This window comes from Meleagris gallopavo, chromosome 7 (assembly GCF_905368555.1).
Source record: "Meleagris gallopavo chromosome 7, MGAL_WU_HG_1.1, whole genome shotgun sequence".
Classification (NCBI taxonomy): domain Eukaryota; kingdom Metazoa; phylum Chordata; class Aves; order Galliformes; family Phasianidae; genus Meleagris; species Meleagris gallopavo.
This window is the reverse complement of record NC_139410.1, coordinates 36266648-36289705: the sequence shown is the minus strand read 5'-3', so window position 1 is coordinate 36289705 and position 23058 is coordinate 36266648. Positions and strand designations below refer to the sequence as shown.

Sequence of the window (23058 nt, the reverse complement as noted above, 5' to 3'; positions counted from 1 at the left end):
ATCAAGAAAGAGAATTTTGAGTGCGATGCAGCAGCATGTTGTTAGAATTTTATTTAAAGCGAGCTTTTTATTTTTATGTACTTAAAACTCTTCTCTATGTTGAACTATGCCTTGGAGTTATTTAATGATGTTTTTAAAAGCTATCAGAAAAGGTCTCCAGTGTAGGGCCGAACTTGAGGAATAAGCAGAAGATGAAGCTGCTAGTGGAAGCTGTAGGTTCACTACTTACATCCTTCCAGTAGGCCTCCAGAAGCTGAGACATGAAGTTTGCGTAGAGTTGGCAGTTCTGCCAGTTTTGAAGTACAGCAGGTTACCTGTTGTTGCTGCCAGTGCAAACCACATAGTACTTAAAAGCTAAGCTTTCTTGTGGGTAATAGCTCTTGGAAATGCAGGTTTTAAAATAAAAGTATCTTAGAATGTTACTGCCTATGACAGTACTCTTCATAACAGATGTTATTTTTAATGAGAGAGGCCTGAGTGTGTGTTATCTTGTCAAATGTGGGCTTAACTATTAGTCTGGTCTTACTGTACATGGATATACTGTGCTTAACTTATAAAACAGGAATAATGATGCTACAAATTTGAAAAGATTGTATATGATTCTAGTGTTGAAATATGAGTTATTCTTTATTCATTATTTTAAATGGATTGCTGTCTTTGGAGAGGCTATGTGGTATACTGATATCCCAATGATACTTTAGAAAAAAAACTTTTTGGAAATTAGTTACTTAGAAAGCTATTTATGTTGGTTAGCCTAATTTACATACTTAATTGAAGTGTCCTTAGCAGTGTAGGTTAATATCTAGTCTATACACATTTGTAAAGTGATGCCTGCAGTTCATACATACACTTTCTAAATGGGACATAGAAACTGATCCAGCGCAGGGCACTGTTAGGTGACTGTGGTGTGGTGCAGAGTGCTTGTTGAGATGTGTGTACTGGCTCAGCATTGGTTACGAACTTTGGTCTTCTGCAGGGGATATGCTTACTCTCATGCTCTGTTTCAGTGAAGGAGATAAAGGCACTTGTTTACTTGCTTGTATACCTTATTTGAGGCCTTTATCTGCCAGAACTTGAGCATTGTAAAGATCTCGTGAAACTTTAATATGTGGAAGTTTTCCCCCAGATGTGGTGTGAATGTGAGTCAGGTGTGTGTCCTGCCTTCATACACAAGTGTAGGCCTAGTCGCTCTTCTAAAGGGTGTAGAGTTAGCATCTCAGCCTTAAGTTACTCCGCATCTGGGCTCTGTGTGACTTCAGTAGTAGTAACATTAATGCTATTCTAACAGCTTTATAGATTTGGGGATTTTTTGGTCTTCAAACATGATAGTTAACTTTTTATCGAGAAAAATTATTCAACCCGATTTCAGCAGTCTGCTGTTCTAATCAACTGGTACTTTCATTTTACCTCACTTACGCTGATTAATAGTAGTCAGAAAAACTTGAGTTTTAATTGTATTTTCCCCCTTCCCGGGCAGGTGCCGAGTTTAGCACCTTGCTTCAGACTATCAAAGAAAACCCAGTCTTTCCCAGAGATCATCATCAGAGATAACAGGAAAACAATTGTATGTGTATGCTTATGCAGTGAGTGTGGCATTTGAATTGTTTTATATGTAAAAGTGTGGCTTTGATGTGTGCACAGTATTCTCACTGTAGTTCTTACAGATGTCAGGTACTGTCCCAATTAAAAAGCTAATTGTGGTGCATAGAGTGGTGGTATGAAATGCTGTGAAATATTGGTTCTACATAATGCAGATTTTTGAAAATCTTTAAACATTATTGTCTTGGATCCATATCCTCATTAGCCTGGGAGCTGCAGATTAGTTTGCATTTAAACTTTATTGTGAGTACAGATTGATTTCAAATGCCTTTTGTGAAAGAAATGAATAATTTCTGGAAAAAAAAAAAGTATGGCTTCTGCAGTGTTTCTTGTTACTATGAATTACGCAGGACGTTTCTTCTTTGAGTGCTTGGTGTCAATACGTGTAAAACCTTACGATCGCACTGGCTGTTCAGTTTGTCTAGGTGCTAGCCCAGTCTGTGCAGTAACTTCTGTTTGCAGTTCATTTCCAGCCACGAGAGAAAGTAGAGTGGATGCTGAAAGCTAACTTCCTACAGTCGCTGTGTTGAAAAGGATGCAGGGGTTCAGTCTGCCAGCTGAGGAATTGGCAGGATTTACGCTATTCCAACTCTACCCATGGCAGTACTCTCATTCGTTAGCATGTGCATCTCCACCATGTTGCTGTCCTTGCCAAGTGGGTTGTTGAAGAACCTAATTTGGGGCAGCAGGAAAGGGCAAAGGACCATTGTAGGAACACCTTACTTGCAGGAGATTTTGTTTGTTGTTGCACCACAAACGCAACGTGTATATAAAGAAACCTGAAGTTACTGCAAATCCATTGCCTGCAGCCTTGGCATTAAACCTTTTGCATATGTTATGTGGATACTAGGTACTAGGGCTTACTTTTTCAGAACAAATTTAACTAGGTGATTTTTAATTGCAAAATATGAATTGCTCTTAAGTAACATTAATAGAATGATAGGTACGTGACAACAAGCAGTAAGATACTTCTCTTGGTGAAAAGTTTTTAGAATTGTTCTCATGTATGCATGTATTTCTTACTGGGCATGGATATGCCAAGTAAAATCACATTGGTTTGTTGTTTTTTCATTTGTACAAAAGAGAGCAACACTTGCAATGATTTGTGAACCACAAACTTGCCTTTATGAATGCATACACATAAGAAGTTTTCTGGAGCTTTTGTTCTAACTGATGATTTTTCAGAACCACAATTTGTGTGTCTAACAGTATGTAAAACTGATCATAAGTGTGATTAGGACATGGACAGCTGAAAGCAGCATTCAGGGTTTAAAAAGTATGTTTGCAGCAATTTTTTAACAGACGAAAGCAGTAGCTTTGTTCGTTTGTTTTGTTTTAATTTGCTGGACTGGAGTCACTGGAGCAGTAGATCATACATGATTCACTTCCAAGTTGTAAATGTAAATGTGATCAGCAGGAGTTGCACCTGGTTGTCTAACGTGAAAGCCTGTGAAAAAGGCTGCAGCGTTGCATTGTAGATGGCACTGATTCATGTGTGTGGCACTAGGAACTGTTGTCGTCAGCAAAGAAGTCATGTCACTGCTGAATAACAGGTTCCTGTATTTAGCTTACAGAGGTCAGGTGTCATTCGACCAGTATAAGCTTAACTGATTTCTGGCTCTTAACTCTAGCAGGGTTTGGTGATTAGCTAACCTATGGAATAGGTTTCACCTGGCAGTGTGGCTGTTCCTAGGTCACGTATCCTTACATCTGTGTTGTCAGTGGGTGTTTAGTTGTGTCTTCTGTTGGTTGGCCCGCTGAAAAGTGCGTGTGTCTGCTGAACCTGGTGTTGTGGATGGCTGGAGGCTATTAGTCTCTGTAAGAAGAATATTCCAGTGTCTAATAGCAATTCTACGCCTAAAGAAGATAGTATCTTGGGTAAGGGTTCACAGAGGTGTAATAGTTTGTCATCTCTAACGTGTTTGTAGGTTAAACTTTTCTCCATTTCCATGGTTCTTTTCTGGTTAGAACTCTTTCTGTTGGTTTTCTTTTCATGTTGTGTCTGTAAACATGTATATTTTGGTACACAGTAAATGATATGATCATAGCAGTATGTGAGACTTTTTCTAACGAAAATAATTTTGTTTTACTAGTCCTCTGCCAGCTAAGATTTCTAACATGCTGTATTGTTGTTTGTTCTGAAAGTTTCTGTTAGTGACTTCTGTTTTTGAGCTGTAAAAATTACATTCAGGTCATGTAATTTCTTATGTATTTCATTTGAAAAATGTTCTTTTTGTATGTATTGCACATCAGGAGAACAATGGCAGGTAACTGTAAAAGTATCTGACTTCTGCCTCAGCAACACTACTTCTGCAGCAGATGTAGATTGACTCTCTAGTGCCACACAATACATGCAGAAAAAAAATTCAGGTGACTTCTGCTTATAGTTCTAATAATAATACAAAGGATTAACTGCATTCCTTTATATTCCTTCCCCTTTTTCACACAGAGCACATCTTCATTTCATTTATGTAACGAAATTATCACTTTTTAGAAGAGGCCTACATTCACGTTCCCTTGTGTGTGCGTGTACGCTCCTGTATACACACACACAGGAGCGCGGGCATGCACGCAAGTTGCTCTGAAAGTAATGTCTCCAATTTATTTTGATGGAAACTATAACCAATACAAAGTGCACAATAACTCTGTTTGATAAAGCAGATTCTCAACTACAAAGCACCATTTTTCAACATAGTCATCATCATTAGCTATGTGTTTTTGCCAGTGCTGGACAAGAGCCTGCATGTCGTGCTTGTAAATATCTACACCATCAGAGATGATCACTGTTGCCATTGCTGGAACGTGCCTCCCTGTGCTCACATCCACTGTTTGGTCTCCACAAACATTCAGCAAGTGTCGATGAATGTCAGTGGTGTCATTTTTTCTGCATGGAGAAAATCAGTTGCACGCCTTTGCTTTGTCCTCACTTCCATGTCAGGCACCATTTTGAGGGATTGCCCCTCTGCTGCCATCTGAGGCACAGCAACAAAATGTGGAGGGGATATCGGCGGGAAGGTTCAACCTCTACTGCTATCCAATCTACTGCTATCCATCTACTTCTGATGTTGTGGGCCGTCACAATAAAATAGGAGGTGTTACTTTTAGTGCAGCCCTCATGTATGTGCTCTTCATACAGACCTGCTTGTATATAACATTTTATTTTTTCCTCCCTTCTTGTGCTGGCTTTTTCATCACTTTCTCTCTTTCCCTCAGTTGTGTATTTCTGTGTGTCTGTGATGGTACTTGTTCGGTATTTGTGTATATGTTCTTGATTAACACAAATTCCCATGAAGTTTAGTTTGTGATTTGGCTTTCTGGTGAGTGGTGCAGTATTCAAAATAACTGCTTTGTATTTTCATCAATATTTTCATTTCATGCAAGTGGCAATGTGAATGCTAAAGTTCTTTCCTCCTATTCCATCCGTGGTTGCTGTAGTTGATACGTAGTTGCTCCAGAATCTTAGTCTCAATATAGCAGATAGTTTTTAAACAGAGGAAGAAATTAAAATCTATCCTAATGCATTAATATGATTTTTTTTCTTGTTCTTCAGCTCAAAGCTGATGATAAAGTAAGCATGAAATGGTGCTTCCTTTTCTAAAAGAAAGAATGATATTTTTTTTTCACGTTTTTATCTTGTGATGTCAGGAGGAGGAACTGTTGTATTTTTCTTTACTGTTTTTCTCTTCCGTTTGTGCTGGCATGGCCATCAGAGTTGTTAATCAGCCTGTTCCCACTGGCTAGAGAATGGCCTTGACATCAATATTCTTATGTGTCAAATGTATGGAAGTGACACATGGTAGGTCATACAGAACGACTGACCTTTTACTTACAAGTGTGTTTGGCTTACATCTGTGTAAGTGCTGAGTCAGAAAAACTATGTCGTGTTTATGGAAAGTGGTAGTCAATGAAAACTAATTACATGATGTGAAAGTCTTTCAACATTTTTAGATGAGCTTTGCTGAAAGCTTATTTTTCACAAGTCTTGAGTCTTGCTTAAAATTCCTAATCATAATGTAGGCTTTCTTGTTTCTGCTGACGCCGTTGCTTTAATCCATCGTAACAGTGAAAGGTCCCAAATAGGAAAGGTTCATGGCCCAGCAGTTCCTAACATGCTGGCAGAGCTCTGATGAACCGTACAGCTTTTGATCTTTCAAGGAGAATTCTTATAAGATCAGTCTAGGAACACTGTCTAGTCAAGCTGTGTGAGGTGGTCAGCCATATGAATAGTAAAAATAACGTTCATTCCTTTTTCACTCTTAAACTTGATTTAGATTTGAGTGAGAAGAAAATGATGCTACAAAGCTGGCACGTTTTGTAGACAGTGTTTCACCTGAGTGTAAATCAAAAGTCATTGAGAAGCTTAATTTGTAACCGTACCAAACTAAGTAATCTATCAGATTAGGAATTAACCTTTATGTGGCCTCTTGCACTGAGAGACAATTAAGTTTGTTCTTCACATGGTTTATATATAGATCTTCAGCACTTGGAAATCAGTTTGTGTAGTTGTGTCAGTATTAGAATTATTAATAGTATTTTTCAAATATTTGAAAATGGTAAACCAACCAAATTTAAATTCAACAAGATGTAGAGGGGTAGATAAACAATTCCATGTCTAATAAGGAGTGTCTGTAGAAGGTGTTTACTTGATCATTATCAGACAATCTTATCTATGTTTATGTAAGTGGATCTATGCCTGGAGAACTGAAAAAAAGAGAAGTCTGTGGCTGCATAGAAAAAATATTTTAATAAAAGAATGAGTATGGACTGCATGCTTCAGTCTTCCAGTTTAGGACAGATTTATAGTCCTTGTGTGCAGTGTTCCATCAGCTGGTGGTCTAACTCCTGTCTTTCATCTGTATTGGTGGTATAGTTTGACAACTGGAAAAAGATTACATACAGAGAGCTGGAGTCATTTATTTCTATGTTTTTTAAAAGCCCATCGTTGGTTTTTTTTCTTCATCCACATTAAATTGGCCTTTGCGGTTTACTATGCGGTTGCCTTTCTTAGCAGATTGTGATTTTCTCATATATCCTATTAATCAGTTGAGAATAATCAAGTGTTTTCTGTGGTGGACTTGTCCTGCTGTTCTGTAGGTCTGCTAAAGAGTCTCTTGTGGTTTGCAGATTCAGGCAGAGCATAAATGGGAGGTGGTTTTAAAAATGTTCAGTTTCTGAAACTGTCATATATTCCCATGACTCTTGCCTTTTCAGTTGTACCATCATGCATTTTTTTGACTGATTTGTTTGCTCTAAATCCCTTCTTTGTGTTATTGGTTCTTCAGAGTTCAGTTCATCCAAGTTGATAAAAGTCATTTTGAAATGATTTCTGAAAATATTTTATTTCTCAATTTACTTTCCCCAAGTTGTATATTCTAGAGGAAGAGCTTCTCTTTCTCTTCCTTTTGATTAATCAGAAGAAAGTTGCCAAGTGCGTGATTGACATGTGTCAGGCTTCAATAGGTATTAATGACTTTTCTGCTAAAACTTATAAGTATGTATCTCATCCTGCACAATGAAGCTTGCTTCAATTTTCTCAAATATTTATCTCAGTTTTAAGGAAGTAAGTGCCTCCATCTTATCAATATTCTGTCTACTAGATTTTCAAGAAATACTAGCTATAGTAATATGTTAACAGCGGGGTATTAAAGCTAGATTAAAATTCCTTCATGCTACTTCATCATTCTTTTATGAAATCAGAACTTTGTTTGCTTTCCTGTCACAGAAAACATCCAGACTAGACAGGTCTTGTGTTACTGATGAAAACCAGAAAGCATAGAACTTGAAAACTCAGGTTCTGTGAATCTATTTTGCAGTGTTTCTGGAGGAGGACCATGTGAGTTTTTAGAAGAACAAACATTTTGTAGCATGTTTGCACTGGAGAAGCAAGAAAGCTGCAGTCATGAAAGAAAACTTCCCACATGATGGCGTGGTACAGAATTTTGCAGTGTTTTCAGAATCTAAGTTTTGATTTAATTAAGTTCCCATTGCCAGAATGTAAACTAGTTATCCCAGTCTTGCATTAAAAAAAAAAAAACACAAAAAAAGCAGAATGATAAGTAACAAAGGTGGGAATTGACCTCGCCCAGTCTTCCCACTTAATTCAAACCTTAATTAGCTCCATTTATATGCTAATATTAAACGCAGATATATATTTTTTCAATTTTGTAAACGTGGATATAATAAAGCAGAGAAAAGGATTAGGTGACAGTGAAGTTGCCTTGTTAATTATAACATTAAAAAAAAAAAAAAAAATTACCTGTCCACAGTAACTGTTCACTTCCTGCCCAGGCACAGCTGTGTCTTTGCAGCATTTCATGGCAGTCATTGAGATACTTCAGCTGTGTTGAGTTGATGTTGGGAAACAGGACCGTGAAAGAAGGGTACAGCCTCCTCCTGCAGGCGTTCGTTACCTTTTCTATTTTTTTCCCCAATCTTGTAAATATTCAGCTTCCACCAGATCACGTTCACTATTGTGTTTTAGCTCAATCTTCCACTTGATGTAGTATTTGTGTACCCAAAGCACCTACTTACTTTGGACACTAGCATGAAAGCAAGTCTATTTTCTTTTAATCGCAGTATTCTTTGGTGTTAGATGCTTCTTGTGTTTCAAAAAGATAAATTTAAATTTTTTTTTTTTTTTTTAAATCAGTTTATCTTTGAAACCTCAGAAAACAGAAATCTGGAATATTTTCTTTTGAATTTTAATTTTATCCCAACTGTGCAAACTCAATCAGATACAAATTCAATTTTGAGTAAAGCAAACATGAGGATGGACTCAAGAGTAAGTAACAATCGCAAACACGCAGTAATTGGTGTGGCACTTAGTTATTATAATTGATGTATGTATGTTGGTTATCCAGTTGCACAGCATTCTAAAAGTGTTGGCTGTAAGTTTTTAGAAACATTTAATATGCAGCTCTAAATATATCGATGTAGTCAAACCCCAGAGCTGTTATTTCTACCTCTAATACTTAATGAAGGCCATCTAATCCATTTTGATTAGGATTACCAAAATTCTTGCTTTTCCAAATAGAAGTTTGAACAGTTTTTGGGCAGCCTTGCTTTCAGCTGATTGGTATTGTTTTCTATTATTCCTTTCTTGGGCATATTCTGAGATGTTGCCAAGAGGGGTGGCAGTGGTGCTGTGGTGCATCCTTAACACCCTTTTGCATTGGGCTGGAAGCTTGTCCAGCTGCCAAGCGGAGTGTGGGGTGAATTGATCTGATGAAAGATCTCTCTCTGTGTGCAAACAGACTACAGGTTGCTTTACTGTAGTCCGTCTCAATCTCCATTACAGCTGGCCATCAGAGAGCTGTGTTTTGGCATTACTGAGCATGTGAGTGACTAATTTTGGTAGTGTCAGAATGGTCTGTTTGTCAGAAGTAATAGGATGAGGAGGAGGAGTATTTTCAAAATATTAAGGTCAGTTAAAGTTTATAACTGGGTATAGAAATATTTCTGGAAGGTAAAGAATCTGACTTCTGAAAATGTGTACAGTGACTTTGGACAGCTAATGCTCGCGCTTGCAATAAGTGCAACTTGTGCAGAGTCATGAGGAAGAGGATTAGTTTTGAGCTGGCTGCAGTAGGGGTTGCCGATGATGTAAAGGCTGTAGTTACGCAGTTGCGCTACTGGCTGAAGGAAAAAAGCGGGAAATAACTCAGTGTTTAACTTGTGCTATGTTGAGTGCTGCGAGAAAATAGTTTCACTGATAAGTTTACCTCAGCCTCTGCTGAAAAGCATCTAAGCAGCTAGTGGTAGTTGTAGTATGAATATAGCCTATTTATGGGAGCCTTCATTCTGTGAATCTTTCGAGTGGTATGATCTGTTTTGTTTTTGACCTTGATTTTGAGGAGCCAGATGCCTTGCTATAATTTCAGGCTGCTTTGTATAAAGTATACTCTGTATTTATGGCAACCCAGTTTAAGGTCATAGGGTACAGACTCTGTGGGCTTCGTGGCGTCTCTGTCCCTGCCCCCACGCACGTTTCTTACATTGTCTTACTTAATGTTCTTTGTGATATTTAGTGCTCTACCTTTTCCCTACCGCTTCCCCATATATTTGCACATAATATGCAAATGACCTATTAGATTTTGGAATGTAAACCAAAAAATTACCATGCCACTTCCTGACAAGCTCTTTTTCTGATCTGCCTTCAACCTGCAACTATTTAGTGGCTTTGAGTCATTTGCGGGAGCCCAGGGTTGACACTGACCTCATATCACACTTCTACAAGTCTCCTCCTGAGGAGCTGGGGCCCTGGATCCCATTCGAGCTTGTTCCAGGCCTTCAGGAAGGCTTGCATGCACTGTGGCTTTGTTAGCTCAGCCAGCCTCCCCACCTGACCGTGTTGGTCAAGCATTGGAGTGGGTTGGTCAGGAAAGTGAAGGAATCCTCGTCTGTGGAGGGATTTGGGAAATGTGTGGACGTTTCATTAGGGGACATGGCTTAATGGTGGGGCATTGTAGGTCAGGTTCAAGGTTGTACTTGATGGTCTTGAAGGTGTTTTCCAACCTAAACGATTCTATGAACTGTATTTGAACAAGCAGCAGATTTTTTTTTCTTCTATAATTACTGAAGGTGTACTGAAAAGTATGTTGTGCTATTTAAGATCAGACTTTAGTCAGTCTTTAGTGAAAGAAGGGTATGAAAATACAGATGTACTTGACTGAAGTATATTTTACATTACACAGTGCAGTTGTTTGTTCGGTAGGAAGCTGTGTGGAATGCAGTACAAAGTGACCTTACTTAACACATGGAGTCATAGGATCTTTTGGGACTTTTTGTACTTCATGAAGGAAAGTTCAGGGTTCCAGTCACCCAACAGAGTGGTTGAGAATGTAGAAAAATACAGATTTTCTTAGCTTTTTCATCTGTCGAATGCTTTTCTCCTGGTTCTTATAGGGTGTAGTTACTGTGTCAGATCCTCTTCCATCAGTTTCTTTCTTTTTTTTCTGATCCAGTACATTTTTTTGTGTTGTCAAAGCATGACAGTAGAGAAGGGAAACAGTAATGTTCTGATCTCTCTTTGGCAGAACAAATGTGATTCCCTTCCTGCATAGTGTGATCGTGTTGCCCAAACGGTTAGATAAATGATTTGTTCCTGGCTATCCTTGAACAAGGGAGAAAAATAAATGCTCTTTTCCCAGGAGGCCAAGGAGTGCTGCTCTACAGTAGTGGCCATAACAAATGGAAAAACAATTGTTGGTTTCAATGCTTAACATGCTTACTGCTTGTAATTAAAAGTGGAAAATAAAATAATAATAATAATAAAAAAAGCATAGCTGGTGATATAATTATCTACTAGATTTAAATTATTACCTAGCTTATCTTCAGCTCACTAAAAGATTAGTGTGTATGAAGAGAGCATCCACAAATAACTTATGAAGTAGAGGAAAGAAAATTCAGGAAGAAAGCAATTTAAGTTTTCAAAAATTATTTTCAGTTTTAATTTTTCAGTGATATGTAGGGTGCTTCTCATATCATGAAGAGAATTTGAAATGCTTGTGCCAAAGAAAATCAGTAATGTGAAAAATATTGGTTCCATATAAACAAAGTTGTAAATGCCCATTGATTTCAGTGAGGCCAGAATTCTGTTTGCATTCGAAGACACAGAATCCTTTTTGCAGTTCAGTAAATTTAAAATGGGTACACATGTTTGAACATCTCATTGCAACTCAAAAAGTATGATTACATAATATTTGGTTTAAAGTATTCTTGTTTTAATGGCTTCATATTTGGGAATGTGCGATAATTACAGTGTTTTCAGTATACTGGAAATTAGTTTTAGTCTTCTTTTTTGAGAAATCTTAATGTTCTGTTTAATGTGTCTTTTTTTTTTTTAATAAAAGTTACTTGATGAAGGATGATTGTGCTGATTGTTAATTGTTTTCTGTTTTGCAGCTCACAAAACAGCGATGTCACAGAATTGAACACATTTGTCACAGTAAGTATGCCACAGCATTAAGCATTCTGGTAATTTTCTGGGAAGCATCAACTACACATAGGGAAGAGGAAGATGTGTAGTGCTTGGTTCTGCATCTAGGTCCTGATTCAGCAAGGTGTAAAGTACTGGTTTAACTAAATCTCTTAGATATTTAGTCTACATGTGTAATTCTGTGACTTCAGTTTCTACCATTGAGTAAGTCTTTAATCAGCACCATGATACCACTATAACAGTGAGTGATTACTTTAATGTAGGATTGAAATATAAATTTGACAGTATTACGCTATTTCAGAATGCCTTGAGTAGTTTTGACATCTGACTGTTTAGTTCAGAGAACATTTAAAATGAGTTGGGAGATTTTGCTAAGAGTTTTGATTCCAAAATCAATTTTTGCAACCTGCAGAAATAATTTTGAATGTTCAGAGATTTATTTTGTTATTTTGCAACATAAATGGTTATCATTTTTTCCTCATAGCTTATTGGACTATTAGGAAATGAAGAATTTTGCATTCATATTAATTTACTTATTTTTTCGCAGTAAAGAAACAAAGTTCTGGTGTCTTAGTCATTTACTTTAGACAAACTTAATGGTGGAACTCTTATCTTAGCATTATAGTTTTTCAAATCCCAACTTCTTGAATTATGACTTAGAAAAAAGAAAAAAATGTAGTCCTTTTTCTAGAGGAGATTCAGTCCCACTGAAAATGTGGATATATGAATATCCATAAACAAACCTTGCTCCAGTTGAAAATTTGCCTCTGACTTTTCTGAACACATTAGGGCTTTTGTTAGGGCTCTTTTGGCCTTAGTAGTTTGGAAGTTATTCCGAGTCTAGAGGCAGCTTTGAAGAACTGTTATACATATAGCTGTGGAATGAGAGCTGCTAGTTGGCTGCATTGGTTTTGTTGCACTAGTGAACAGTTGAGATGAATACTGAACAAAAGTGCCTTAGTAGAATGAGAGGAATGCTCCATAAAGAGTGAAGTTGAATGTTGAGTAACATTTTTTCCTCCAGCAGTTTGATTGGGTAAGTATAGGAGGAATTTGTACTTTTTCATCCATTCTCCTGTAGTCTTTCAGAATTCTAAGGAGATAATAGATGTGTGTTTCTAAATAAGCTAATTTTGAAGGCTGATCGTTTGTACATAAGTTGCTCTGAAAATAATACCCCCTGCTTATTTCGATGTGAACTACAACAGCTACAAAGATCACAATAACACTGTTGGATAGAGCAAATTCTCAGGTGGAAAAAACTTACTCAACATAGTCATCACCATTAGATGTGTTCTACCAGCAGTAAACAAGAGTCTGCCTGCCGCGCTCTTAGAAATCTGCACCAGTGGAGGTGACCCACTGTTTCACAGCTGCTGTGTTGCTAGGAAAATGCTGCCCATGCAGTCCATTTTCCATTGAGGTGCAGAATGTGCCAAAAACAGACTATGTGGTGGAAGTGATACGACAGTCAAGTCACAATTCAGTTTGTTGTGCACTTTCAGTGTTCTGCCCCTCCCCATTGTGGGGCCCGGTGTTACTGCGTTGCAGGAGAAAGGTTGTTTTCTGCTCTGCTCTGACTCTGGAAGTTGGAGCCTTCAGCTTAATCAGTGTTGTGATGTAGCTGTCAGAGGTGATGGTGTGTTCGGTTCCAGGAAGTCCAGAAAGATCATCCCTTTCCTATCCCAGAAGACAGCTGACATCACTTTACCTGCTGAAGGCTGCATCTTGAACTTTTCTTCAATAGGGAATTCACATGTCTCTGTTTCATGATCTGCTGTTCTGACTTCAGCTTGTAGTAGTGACACCACATGTTGTTACCAGTAATGGTATAATCCAGATATTGTCACCTTTGGCCTCATATTGATGTAACAGGTCCTGAAAAACTTGCGTATGATGTTTTTTCTGTTCCTGTATGAGCACTTGTAGGACCCACCTGTTGCAGTTTTTATGATGTTCCAACATTGCCACCATCGTTTCCAGTGCACTGAAGCTGATATTCAAACTTTATGCTCTGTTCTCTGGTTGTAATCTGCTAGTTGATGTGATTGAGATGGTTGAGACACTCTTCATTTTGTGGTGTGACAGCTGTGTATGGCTGTCCCAAATATGGCTTGTCTTTCACATCACTGTCACCACTGCTGAAATCCACCACCTATCCCTCCCTGTGCTCACATCCACTGTTTGGTCTCCACAAACATTCAGCAAGTGTCGATGAATGTCAGTGGTGTCATTTTTTCTGCATGGAGAAAATCAGTTGCACGCCTTTGCTTTGTCCTCACTTCCATGTCAGGCACCATTTGAGGGATTGCCCCTCTGCTGCCATCTGAGGCACAGCAACGAAATGTGGAGGGGATATCGGCGGGAAGGTTCAACCTCTACTGCTATCCAACCAGCATCTAATTCTGATGTTGTGGGCTGTCACAATAAAATAGGAGGTGTTACTTTTAGTGCAGCCCTCAAGCCAACTCAGTGTACAAATTTATTCTGCTTGTTTTATAGCAATCTAAGTGTATTGTCAGTTCCCCCATGCCCTGTAATTGTTGTTACATGCCTTCCAAGAAGGCAGCTTAAGGATTTAAATATGTGGCTGTAAATTTTTTTGTGTGTGTGTGTAAATACTCAAAGATGCAGGGAATTATTGTGAAAAGTGCATTTGGTTATGAAAAGGAAATCTTAGTATTTTTATTCCCTTTTAAAACAAGCTGTTCTCAGTGCTTGTAGTAATGGTATTTGAGAAGCAGATGTTTTTCCTTGGCAGTGTAGATGGGTATGCATTTGGCAAGGTCTGAAAAAAACCCTACATATATTTATATATATATATATATATATATATATATATATATACACACACATATTTTGTACAATAACAATTAACATTGACTGAGAAAGCAAGAATAATACAATATTCAGAGTTTTCTATGCCTGAAGTAACAATACTGGGTTTAAGTAAAGGGTAGAAAACAATTACCCCTTTTTCTTTTTTTTTTTAAATAATTAATTTTATAAACATGTAATAAAATTAGCTTGTTGCCAGTAAAGAATATATGTTGCTGAATTATCTGCAGATACAGTTTTGAATTTCAACAACTGTAATTGTATGTACATGTATATGCTTGTGTGTGTTTTTAGAATTTGTTTCCAAGGAAAAACCCCAAACCACAATTGACCGAAGAAGGATTATGGAAGAAAAATTACAGAACGAATGAGAATTTCAAGGAAAGAACTCACAAGTTACATTTATGTTCAGAATATGTGGTTTTATTGCAGTTTTCTGGAGTGTGATTTAAAATGAACTCAAAACACTACTGACATAATTTTTGTAAAAGATTCTAGCAACTATTTAAATGGTAATGCTGAAAACCAGAATTAATAATGGCTATGCTGAAAGGGTTAAAAGGCAGATTCTGATTAAGTGTTGTCGTGATTAACATCTGTTAGGAGGAATAAGTGGTTTATCAAGCTTTACAATACAGATGGCAGCTGAGGGAGCTCAGTTGTGAACTGACTTCTTTTGTAGTATCACTGTATTGTTAAGACCTGCTGTGTTTCCTTGTAACAGAAGTAGTAGTTTGCACAAAAAAGTTTGTTGTTTACAGTTTCTTTAGAAGACTAAAAGCTAAGAGATCTTTCCAAGTAGAAATGATGAGTTTTAACTTTGTCTGGTTTTTCTTTCAGGAATGCTTTTTGTATTTTAAAACAAAATTTTCTCTGCTTAGGGGAGATGGGAAATAATTATAATTAAGCTTTGGAGCCCTAATGGGCTAATTCTAATTTAAATGCTTAGTTTAAGAAGTCTTCTATTTCTAGGATAATTTCCAGTTGCAAGTCAGTACAGTGTTATGTTTGGCAAAGGTGTTCAGTGATTTTTCTCTTGGTAGCTAACCTGAGCGCTATTGCTCTTGTTATCATGACAAATCTGTTTTCAGTAGGGCTTCACCAACTCAGCACAGGCAAGGTTGTGAAAGTCCTGTCTGGGTAAGGGTTACGTGTTCAACGATGGAGGACCAGCATGGTTTTTGTGTGTGTGTTATTACAGTTCATCATATTGCTGTGAATTATTTGATACTTAGTTATATTTTTGAGATCATAAAAATCCTTAGATAAGAATCATTTTGCTTTTTTTCTGATTTTTAAGGGAAGTAGTAAGTCCTGTTTTAATAAAGAAAACTTGAAAACGTAGGATCTCAGGAATGTCAAACCTGAGAAGGTGAGTAGGATACTTAAAGGAAGGAGGAAAAAAAAAAAGCTCTTTTAACTTAACAACTGGAGGAGCTTAGATGAGTGATTTGTGGAAAAACTGATGTGAAAACAGGAGAGCTTTTTATCTTGGAGCAGCATGCTGATCAACATCTTTTCAGCCACGTGTGAATGATACAATGCCTTCCTTGCCTTATCCTCAGTTTTTATTGTGGCTTGTATCTTCCGTTACTTGTGGAATTGTTATTCCAGAAACGAATTCTTTTAAACAATTTGTGAGTAATAATAACAGGACAGACAGGAGCAGTTGGTTAAAAAACCACGTTGCAGAAAGGTCAGTGGAGTTTTGGTAGACAGTGAGATGAACATGAGTCAGCCATGCACCTTTGCAGCAGAGTAGGCCCGCTGTATGGTGGAGTATGTTGGTACAATAGGCAGCGGGCTGGGCAAAGTGACTCCCACCATCCCATTTTACCTCTCTGAGTCCACCTCTCATCCTCACCAAGTTTGCAGATAGCACCAAGATGGAGTGAAGTGTTCATCTGTCTGAGAGTAGGAAGGCCCTACAGAGGGATCTGGACAGGTTGATAGATGGGCTGAGGCCAACAGCACGAGATTCAACAAGACCAAGTGCTAGGTGCTGCACTTTGGTCGCAACAAAGCTTTGCAATGCTACAGACTTGGGGTAAAGCGGATGGAAAACTGCATGGATGAAAAGTACTTGGAGGCGGTAGCTGAGACAGTGGCTGTGTGTGCAGGTGGCCAGGAAGGCCAATGGCATCTTGGTTTGTATCAGAAATAGTGCAGCCAGCAGGAGCAGGGAGGTGATCGTCCTGGCACTGGTGAGGCCACACCTTGAGTGCTGTGTTCAATTCTGGGTCCCTCTACCAGAAGGATATTGAGGTATGCCAATGGAGCATGTTCAGAGAAGGGCAACAAAGCTGATGAGGGATCTGGAGCACATTCCTATGGGATGTGGCTGAGGGAATTGGAATTGTTCAGTCTGGAGAAGAAAGATCTCAGGGTAGACCTCATAGCCACCTACAGCTCCTGATAGGAGATTGTGGCAAGGTGTGAGCTGGCCTCTGCTCCTGGGTAACAGCAATAGGATGAGAGGTGATGGCCTCACCTTGTGCCAGGGGACGGGAGGCTGGGAGTTAGGAAACATTTCTTGTCCAAAGAGTGGTCAGGCACTGGCACAGGCTGCACAAGGAGGTGGTAGAGTCACTGTTCCTGGAGATGTGGAGACTAAAGGACAGGGATAGTAGGAATGGACTAGATGATCTCAGAGGTTTTTTCCAGTCTTAATGATTTTGTGATGTGGAATGTTCCTGACTTAGGTCTTCGATATGCAAGAGAGATAGCAGCATACATTAAGTGGGCCACCAAGGACAGAGGACAAGACATTTTACAAATGGCTGAGAACTGAGTTTGTTCAGCCTTGAAAAGGGTAGGGAATCTGCTGTTATCTTCAACTGCATAAAAGGTGTTAGAGAAAAGGCAAGTCAGGTTCCTCTTGGAAGCAGAAAATGGAAGGAGAAAAGGCAAAAGACAAACTATATGAAAATTTGATTAGATAGCAAAGGAAAAATTGCTCAGAATGAAAATGATCAGAAGCTGAAATGAGGGTTCAGAGAGCCTGCAAAATTTATACACTGTTTTATTGGACAAAGCTCTGAGCAACTTGATCTAACTTGAAAGTTAACCATGCTTTAAGCAGGCAGTTGGATCACACTGCTTCTAGAAATTGTTTAGAAATTATTTCCAATCTCAAAACTTTTATGCCTCTTTCCATCTCTTAAACTATAAAAAGTTCTTGGTTTTTGTTTCTTTTGTTTGTTTGTTTGTTTTACTTTTGTATCCCTAGGATTTTTGACAGAGAAAGAAAGTAGTGAAGAGGCAGTAATATCAAGGAATTAAGTCAGTGCTTCCTGGCAACGAATATATAGTAGAAGACAATTGCAGTTGTAAGACAGAGAGGTTTGGATTTCTAGCAGTGAGTGACTCCTGTTTTTCCACTGCTCATTCGTATCTTTAGTAAGATCTCTCCTTGTGTGGGGTTGTCCATCAGATTTGGCAATATCTGAATGCATTATTCTGACTGTTTCCTTAGCTCTGCTGCATTGGCTTCTTTGTACTACCTCCTCTCAGAGGTGTGTTCCTCTGTTTTTCTCTTGGGCCAGCGTTCCCTGATTTGGACCCTCTATCTTAAATTTGGATGGAGAATGGTGCTCTTATTCATGTTTGAATAAGAGCATTCTTAGCTCTTATTCTTAGCTCCAACAATTGGGGAAGAAAGAAGTGTAGGTCTGTATTTGTCCTGGGTCAAGCCTCTTACATACTATAGCATCCTTGTACAGTTTTCCAACCCATTTTATCACTAGAAAAACAGAGCAATTAACTAGTGGTAATGAGGAGGGTGGGGGAAGTTGAATTGCAGATGAGATAAGAAACACCTGAAATGTATATCAGTAGCAGCTGGAGAATGGAACGAGGGTTTTTTTGAGTGAGAGATATGATATGAGAGTGTCAGGTAAGTACCTGTAAGTCATAAAATAAACATTCTGGTTGTGTATCCATGAGTTCCTAGCACTTCTTAGACAAAAGGTAATGCCGGAATTGCTTCAGCACTGTCCTACAGTCTATCCCAGTTCTTCTGTGATTTAGCCAAGGAAAATCTGGGGGACAGTATTTTGGGTGATTAAAAGACATCTTTTTCTGTACGAGTTTAGAAAATGTTCTTGGCCTCAATTGAGTTTATGCTTTGAATATTGAAAGCAGTGTGAACCAAGGTGGATGGTGGGCAGAGTGCAGATAGATTGGCAGAGAAATAAAACATGCAATTTGAGTGGCTGATGCTATTATGTGACAAGTAGAGGTAAAGACAATAGACAATGGGAAGAAGGGATGTGAGTTAAAGTTAAGCTTGTGCAATATGTACTTTACAGGGATTATGATGTAAGGTGTCATGACATTGCTTGCAAGCTTTGTCTGGCGCTCACATATTTTGCTACCATGTATTTACTGTATTGAAGATTCACATCGCAGTAGTGCACACGTGACACGTAAGTGTGTGTGTACGGAACAGTTTCACTGCAGAATCAGGCTGTGAATTTGGAGGTTTAACAATGATTTAGAGAACCAACATCTATGTGAATTTCAAGACTCAAAAGGTGCTAGCAAAGGAGTACTTCTGCTAAGTTAGCATTCTGACAGGCCAGCTGATAGGATGTATGGTTAGCGGATTGAGCATGATTTAGTGGAGGGTTGTTGGAGTTAGGGTGGTTTGTTAGGATGTGGTTGGACTTGATGATCTTTAAGGTCTTTTCCAACCTGAGTAATTCTATGTTTCTGTGTTCTTATGTTTTGGGGCGTGTGTGTGTAAATAAAAAATACATGAAAAGTCATTTTTATCTCTGGCTTTTTGTTCAGTAAGGCAAGGGCTCTCTTTCCTTTTTTGTTCCAACTCTAACCTGGGAATTTTTTTGATTAAAACCAGTTCATATATAGGTTAGGAGATATAGAGCTGATGTAGACAAATGTAGTTCTGTTGATTTCAGTTAAACTGCGATAGTTTATTCTGCACGATGGTCTCATAATAAGGATCTTATTAGATGGGTTTTGTTTATTTGGGAAAATCTAATTTGAGGTTGTGTGCATGTACCTTGTGTAAACATACATTTCAAAATCAGATGCTTTTTAATTGATTTACATGTTCTGTTTGAATTTGAAGGATTTTCTTTTTAGTTTCTTCACAAGTAAATAATTTAAAACAAGCACAACAACAGAAAGGGTGTATAATTAGGAGTTTTTATATCCTTGCACAGTTCAGAGCAAGTGAAAATGTACGTTGGAGCCTGGCTTAAATGCTGTCAGTTGACTAAAGTATGGGCTTAGAGCTTGTAGAAGGCTTATATGTGATCTGTTTCAGATGTCTTACAGGGGGGATGTCAAGGTGAAAAGCAGACTTGCAGAATGGTTGGTATTCCGACTCTGAGGCTGTAAATGGCTCTGTGGCAGATGGAGTCTTTGTCAAGGAAGAAAAATGGCAGCTCTGGAAGATCATAGGTGTTTTTGTTGAGCAGCTCAGCACACAGGCAGTTACTTTGTAGCATTCAGGATTTCCTCTTTTGTTTTAATAAATTGTCCTGTAATTTTATTCTCTGTAAGTCGATAAATAGTAGTCACTCTAATTCAGTACAGTGGTATTCCATTAGGAAAAAAAGGGTCAGCTTGCTTTATTACCAGATTTTAAATAAGCTTTGCAGGTGTTGTGTGCATGAAGCCCTAAAAATAGCTTTTCTCTTAGCGTATAATAAATAAAGACATACATATATGCATACAACTGCTAGTATAGCAAATAATATTAAAATAGCATAGGAATTGTTAATTCTCCTGAATACGATTTTAAACCACAGAAAGAAATGCAATAGAGTTTAGATTGTTTGTATTTCGTCTACATCTGTGTCATTTATCTCAGTAAAATACAGATTTTTGCTCTATATATTGAAGAATCTATTTCTGGTTACTTTGGAGAAGGTAAATATGGTTTATAATTCAGTCTCTTGTGAATTCATATTTTTCTTTGATAAATATTCATTTGTCTCTTAGCAGTGTGCAGCATCTGACTGCATGCTTTTGCTGTGGTTTTGTTTGCATTCTAATCTTCACTTTATGTATGAGGTTAAGTATGTTCTTAGAGAATAATGATTCACTTTTATCTGTAGAGTAACTGGTTTCTGTATTGTCATTCCTATTAATTGCATTTGTGGTAAGTTATAAAGTTGGATGTCGTGTGACATATGCCTGATTGCCTAGTGTGAACAAGTACATACTAGAATCACGTTTCATATGCACAGTAGATGTGGATATTCAAGAATATCTTCGTTTTCTCAGTTACTCATTTGAATAAATATAGAGAAATGTTAGAAGGTGTAATCTTCTTATGGTCTATACATGCTGGACAGATTCCTGATAGATGTATTGATCTCACTTGAAGTAGAATATTGCCTCAAGAGCCTACAACGTCTTGCAGAAAGAATGCTCAAGTGGTCAGTTGACCTATGATAAAGGGTAATAAGTCGCCATTCAAAGTGCAAGCATTACACAGCTATCACCAGCCAGCAGTAATCTTTAGCCTTCTTGACTTAAAATTATAGAAAGCAGTTACTGTTCATCACAGATGAAAGTGACCCAGTACTTTGAGGGATTGAGGTTATTGCATTGGAATCTCTCTCTTTCAGTGCCTGGAAGTTATACAGTATTTGTTCTTGAGGATAAACCCACTATAATTAACTGCGCCTTTGTCTATTTGAAATACAGCATATGTGGCTTTTTTTGCAGAAAGGCAAATGCTTTGTAAGCAAAACTGAAGTACTTTTGATAATGTGTGATCCAAAATAGTCTTCATACCTTTTTATTGGAACATGATAATGCAGAGTTAAGGGCAGTAAAGCTTCATATGACATGTACCTGGATGTTCATTATTATATAGTAGTATATCTTTAAAAATGACAGAAATCAGAGGAGAAATTCAGCGATGTTATGTGCCTTCAGGTCGTGATTACATAGGTGACTGTGAGTGAAAGTCTTACCCGTTCTGTGACTTACCTTCTCTGTTATGCCAGCTATCCCGGCCATGTTCTTCCTGGGTTGTGAAGTGATGATCTCATATGGCTGGTTTCAGAGGCACTTCTGCCTGTTTGCCTGTTTTCAGATGTTTTATCAGTTCATTATTTCTCCTCAATTTTTCAGTGGTCTCTTGTGCCTTTTTTTTTTTTTTTTTCTTGAGTTTGTAAGCCTACAAGGACTATTCCAGAGGAGCTCTTTATGCTATCTATGCAGCTTTTGGTATACTAACAGTGACAAACTGGTTGTTTGTCTTTTTGGAATTGGAGCTTTGGAGTGTTTGTTGTTTTTCCCTTTTTTCAACCAACCAAACCAGACAGCAAGTTGATTTTTTTGTTTGTTTGTTTGTTATTGATATAATTTTGGAGCTCATTGAGAATAATGCTAATTTTGTAGTAGCATGATGGTATAATATATTATTTGTACTATTTCAGTTAAACACTTTAAAATGAGAACAGTGAAATAATCAGTGGAATATATACTAATTTTCATAATATTTGAGTAAATTCAAAACAATTCTGATCATCTTGGAGCTAGTGGTGTGAACAGGTTGCTTTGTGTCTATGAAGTATAAAGCAGCTTTTATCCACGGAACCAAAATACTATAATAGTACCATCAGAGAAAAATGTCTTTTGTTGTGTTTTAATCTTTCTGTGGTCAGCTCTGAATAAATAATTTGCATTCAGCATTCATCTCTTTTCACTAACTTGTTTTGCTTAACTGGTATGTACAGTCTATGCTTACATGCACTGTTGCTGAACCTGCTGGATTGTTTTACTCGTTTGCATGATAATTTTGCATGTTCGTGCAGAACAGTTGAATCTGTTCATGTCAGAATTCCAACTTCTGTTCATGTTTAATCATTACATTAATACGAAGGAAATTTTTAAAAACTTGTGTTCCTCCTTGCATTAATTGGCATACAGCTTTAGCTGCTCCAAGGGACACCCAGTTTGTATTAGATATTCCGCCAGTTTTACTTAGAAGTAGAACTCCTTTGTCTCTTCAGCATCCATTGATTTTTCTTTCAAGAGTGCATTAACAGTGCTGTTAGAACCCATGCAATTAGCATCTGTGCTTAGCAAAAAAAAATAAATAAATAAAAAAATTGTTAAATGAAAAGTGCTACACATAGTATTAACAAAATACTTTATTGTGTTGCTGTACATGAAGCAGTGAAACAAGGAAGACAAAGTAGTGAAAGGTCGAGGAAAAATGAGAGAGAGAACAAATGATGCAAAAAGGAAATGACACTGAGGTCTTGGTTTAATACATATGTATTCCAGGTTGATGGCTGATTTCATTAGCAAATCTCATTGTTATGCAATGTCTGTTCTTCTGCAGCAAAATGAATATTGTATTCTCAGAGGCTCTGTGTATGTGTGATATTATGGTGATAGAAAAATTAAAGAACATGTATTTTTAGTTACTTTTTCCTTTTTAAAATTTATAAAAAAAAACCTTCCTATTCTCAAGGTGATTTTATATTGCATTTTCTCAATAAAGTTTTAATGGGAAATTCTAATGGAAAACTGCAATTTATTCTCCCCCTTTTCTGTGCATTTTTTTGCCATGTTTGCAACGTATGCAGTCTCTTCCTGAAAACCTTCAGTTTGACTAAGTAAGGTTAACAATGAGTTTACCATATCAAAGAGAAAAGCTTAAGGTAAGAATATTAGTCCCCGTGATGCTT

The 23058-nt window shown here is 37.7% G+C and overlaps 1 protein-coding gene across 9 annotated transcripts in view; it reads left to right on the top strand.

Annotated features, from left to right (window-relative positions):
* BAZ2B (bromodomain adjacent to zinc finger domain 2B) overlaps positions 1-23058 on the top strand; it is a 100182-nt gene that overhangs the window by 13931 nt on the left and 63193 nt on the right. For all 9 annotated transcript variants that reach the window (XM_085228077.1, XM_085228075.1, XM_085228073.1 and 6 more), the window contains exon 2: positions 11503-11545. The gene's annotated coding sequence lies outside the window, so the exon portion shown is untranslated. The remainder of the gene's footprint in view (positions 1-11502; positions 11546-23058) is intronic.